Below are 4,723 nucleotides of genomic sequence, written 5' to 3' on the forward strand. Positions count from 1 at the left end.
CCACAAGTGAGGTTTGGGGAGGGTAGAGTGTACGCAGACCTTACCACTACCTCGTGCAGGTAAAGAGGTTGTTTTTGAAAGACCCCTCCGCTCAAGTGCAGCAAATCCAGGTACATAGAAGAAAGAAATAGTGTAGAAAATATAGAAACTAACAAGGGAACAGTGCAAAGTCTACAAGAAAACAAGAAATAATGCAAACACTACAGATTTCACTCTTTGCCTCACCAAGAGGCTCTCAAAATAGATTTGAATGATGTAAGGGTACACTTGCAGTAGTAGATGAATAAGTCGTCTGTGCTTATAGCCTAGAATTGTTCTTTACTAGTAAAACTCCAGCAGAGACCGCAGATGTGGTAATCCGATTGCAGAAGACAAGAAATAATGAGTATATAAAATAGTCTTTGTTTGCCCCATAAGGAACTCTCATGATCTTTTCCTGCAAGAACAAATTTTATCATGATGTCAAGGAAATAAAAGGTACAAAATATCCAAGTTAAATGCAAAAAGGTGTTTCTTTATTAATCATGAGATCAAAGTGACCTGTTGAACGGCGTGTAGATGTTGCTATACTTATATTTGCCATTTTCCAGAAATATGCAGCTAACGAAAAAAAAGTACAAAAGAAACCTCAAAATTACTTATGTTAAATGGAGAAGATCTCCTTGTACAAATAGTTGCATCTTCAATTTAAGAAACTGGGGAAGAGGATACAGATCAAGGAATTGATGATTCAAAGATCATTTTCAACTGTTGCTTACTAAATGATCACGTCAGTCCTTTATTTTTGGTGTGTGGGGGGGTGCATGGATAGGGCTGTAAGTTACTATGAATCTATTTAACAGTTACTATGAATCTAATTAACATGTAAACTCCGAAAGTAAAAGGAAAAAAAATGTAGCAGATTTTGCATGAGAATCAATTAAAAACAGAAAAGAAACATATAATCACAGAGAAAAGAGTCGTTTTATGTGTAATACTGGAAAGCTGCAATTTGAATCTAGATGACTATATTGTACGATGTGGCTCCCACTAAAAAATTCAAGTTTATGTCTAAATTACACACTCTCAGGCTGATTGTCAGTTAGGGCACATATCAAGATTTAATTATCCTAAACCCTTAAAACTTAGCAAATGGGCATGAAAAAAATTTGCAGGAATGACAATTGTTATAGAGAACAAGTGAATTTAGATATTTATTAATGAACAAACAATACTAAAATTGAATGCAAAGTTTTCGTGGTATGGTACAATACCTTTTTTATCTGGATCTTTGACAGATGTACTCAACTGGTATAAAAAGAATGGCTCATCCAATGAGTGATACACTAGCGAGTAAACTGCAAATGGGTCTTGCTTGGTATAATATAAGTGGATGAGTTAGTTGCTTGACTCAATAATCGCCTTCAAAGTCATTAACTCCATATGACGTTTTACACTGGAATCACACAATTGTAGTTGCTTTCTATGCTTTAAAAAGTCATTACACCATAAAAAATTGACTCTATACAACATAGATATCATAACCACTCCCATTCATGTTATGCCCAACCCTATTCTTGTAAGAGAAATTTTGAATAGCTTGGAGCCCAGTTAGCCCGCCGAAACAGTCCCATCCTCATCATATATGGATTAGTTTGAAGAGAGAAAAATCCTCCCTCTTTGAGTTCTTCTTGACACTTCGCAGATGTAGGGACAGTAACTTCAATAGCTTTATTTTTAGTAATCTCATAAAAGGAGCATGTCAGATGTGCAGCATTTTATCTGCCTACTCAATTACATCTTATAAACAACAACAACAATTACTATGCCTTAGTCCCAAATAAGTTGGCTATGTGAGATCCATACTTCCAAAACGTTGTTTGGGCAAATGAAATATATATGAAACAATTGAGTAATTAAATCAAATATCAGTATATTCTTTCAAATCCAGTTAATGGAGAAGCAACATAAATTGTGAGATGGCACTATTATCAAAATAAGGAGGGGGTGTTCTTTTATGATGGTCGTATTTGCGCAAGCTTGAGCAATCCTCGACTCTTCTAAAGTACTCTAACAGGAAGAAGAGAATTCTTGAGATATTCACTGAAAAAGTCCCCTAGATGCACCTCGACAAACTCATTTCACCGGTAAATGACTCAATTTAACAAGTGCTCTATGCTAACACTTCTAGCAAAAATCTTGTAATAAACACATTGCTTTAACTGGAAAGGGGAACCATCGTTCCGGATTGATCCAAGAAGAGCGATTAGGCGCACATTCTATCCTTGAGTAAAAAGAGATATGGTCATATCATATTCCCATTACACTGTTTCCTTAGTTACTACTCCTTCGCTCTAATTGATTCTTAGAGAAACTGAAATAATTAAGCCGGCAGTTTCCATAATAATTTTGAAACTTAAATGCTGATGAGCCATAGATAAGACTAATAGGAGTAAAATAAAATCTTTCCTCGATAGTACATGATCAAATACTAAATAAGTGATTTTGGAGAGATCAAGCTTTCTGTAAAAGGAAATTCACTCCGAATGGCATATCACTTTCCAAATGACCCTTTTTTTGTAAAAGAAAATCCACCTCGAATGGCATAACACATTCCAAATAACCCTCTGGATGCCCAAAATAAATGTGTTGGTTTACCCAGCAAATTGGTGGACGAGAATAGAACTTCACCATCCGCAAACCTATAGTTTGGTACGACATTTAAAATGTCCGGAGCATCTATAACAAACAATGCAATCCAAGATTCACCGACATCATAGTCTTTCAATACCTATAACTTAAATGTGTGCCTCCCCTAATGTTCATAAGTAGAATGAGCACAAAACATTCCGTCCTGTTCAGAAATGCTAATACCGATGTTGCCCTTTAAGCGTAATAATTGCTTAGGCAATGGTATGTCTGCATATACTTCTTTAGAAATACTAAATGAAACCGAAGAGAAAGCTCTTGAATCCTCGAAATAGTTTCCAGGGATACAGATCCAATGAAATGCATTGTTTACTAATGCCAAAGAAAAACCCGAACAATGCAACAGATTCTCAATTCCACGAGAATGTTTATCAAATAATTGAAAAACCTTATCTTCATTGGTAACCATGGTGTCCGAACAGCGACAAACTAATATTTTTATCTTCCCTTTACTTCATGCATAAGGGACAACATTGTTAAAAAAAAAACTTTTTACTTCACTGTGTGGTGTAACAAGAAATCAACACATTTTTTATCCTAATCGCAGTTAATCGCAACAAATCGAGGTGGAGGAAAAAGAGAGCTCACAGTTAATTGAGAAATTGAAAATCCTAAATCCAATATGTATGAAATGCTTTCAGATTTCAGTTTCGAATAGATAAGAATATAAGCATCTAGATTGCTACATATGTCTGAAGTGAATTCAAGAAAATTTGAATATCTGCACCTGTGAGATTTGAGGTGTTCAAAAGATATCAACTTAAGATAAGCATGTAACTAGGTTCAATCCATCGAGAGGGAGAAAGAGTAATTTAACCTGCAATTGAATTTCTGTAAGCATTTCATATTCTTTATAACTTCAGATCTGGTAGTGGTATTTATCTCATTAGAGGTTCAATCCATCGAGAAGGATAAAGAGGGAAATGAAAGTATTTATATGACATTTAAAGGAGAGTCAATTATCTGATTTGTGTTGAGGATGGATGAACGAGATCTTTATCAAGTGACGTTGATTCCAGTGGCGGACAACTGATTCAACTTAATTTTACAGGCCAAAGTTCAGCTTAGTCAAGAACTTGAAGATTGAAAAGGTTGGAAGTTGAGGAATTGTTGGTCAAGAAGCTTCTTGGCTTCTCCAGTTTCCTAAATTGGTTTTCCATTTCTAATGTTGCCCAATTGTATTTTGTTTATTTCTTTGGGCTGGGTCATTTTGGACCTGCCCCTTTCATTATAAACTGAGAATTTTTTAGTTTTTAAAAAAAGTTAGTAATAATTTATGCTAATTAGTAGTAATCAAGAAGCATTAATTATAAGGGAAATCGATATTACGTCGAAAAAGTTAACAAAAATTATTTTGTTATAAATTCTCTACTTAGTATTAATTTATATAAAGCATTTTAAATATGTACTCCCTCCATCCCATTTTACTTATCCTTTTTTATTTATCAAGACAAAACAATTTTTTTTCCATTATACCCTTAATGTATAATTGCTTACTCCTTATTATTAGCATTCTTGAAAAATATTGCAAAGAGGAGTACCATTAAGAGTACACTATTAAGAATATAAATGGTGATTTGGTATTGACCATCCTTCAATATTGGAACTAACAACAAGACACAATTAAGAGGGGCAAAATGGTAAAGTTACATTACCAATCATTATTTTCTTAATAGCTATGTCATCCTAATTTGGGATGGGTAAAATGGGACTGAGGGAGTACAAAGTTTTAAATTAAATGATATATTTTCTATTATTATCAACCATCTCATTATAAGTAATATAGAATTTTTAATTTACTTTTACCAAGCATATGCATGACTAAATTTCTCTTTAATCAACTATAAAAGTATTTTTTAATCTTGAAATTTGACGTTGTGTTTTTTTATACTTAATAAAATACAGACAGACAAGAAGATTTTACATTCCTTTTTTTAATTTTTTATACTTAATAAAATAACTGACGCATATCTATTATATTTTTTATATACGTCTATTTTTAAAGTATTTGATACACGTGCAACGCACGTGATTT

The 4,723-nt window shown here is 33.4% G+C and overlaps 1 long non-coding RNA gene across 2 annotated transcripts; it reads right to left on the minus strand.

Annotated features, from left to right (window-relative positions):
- Window positions 1–110: 110 nt before the first annotated feature.
- On the minus strand, window positions 111–3,916 carry LOC124898181. Of its 2 annotated transcripts, none has more exons than XR_007055092.1 (2): window positions 1,254–3,916; window positions 111–436 (listed from the first exon to the last, which is right to left on the minus strand). It is a non-coding gene; the product is annotated as an uncharacterized LOC124898181 (long non-coding RNA). The 2 variants fall into 2 exon arrangements; XR_007055093.1 differs by having other exon boundaries at window positions 541–3,916.
- Window positions 3,917–4,723: the final 807 nt, after the last annotated feature.

The sequence above is a fragment of the Capsicum annuum genome, chromosome 4 (assembly GCF_002878395.1).
Source record: "Capsicum annuum cultivar UCD-10X-F1 chromosome 4, UCD10Xv1.1, whole genome shotgun sequence".
In the NCBI taxonomy this organism is placed as follows: domain Eukaryota; kingdom Viridiplantae; phylum Streptophyta; class Magnoliopsida; order Solanales; family Solanaceae; genus Capsicum; species Capsicum annuum.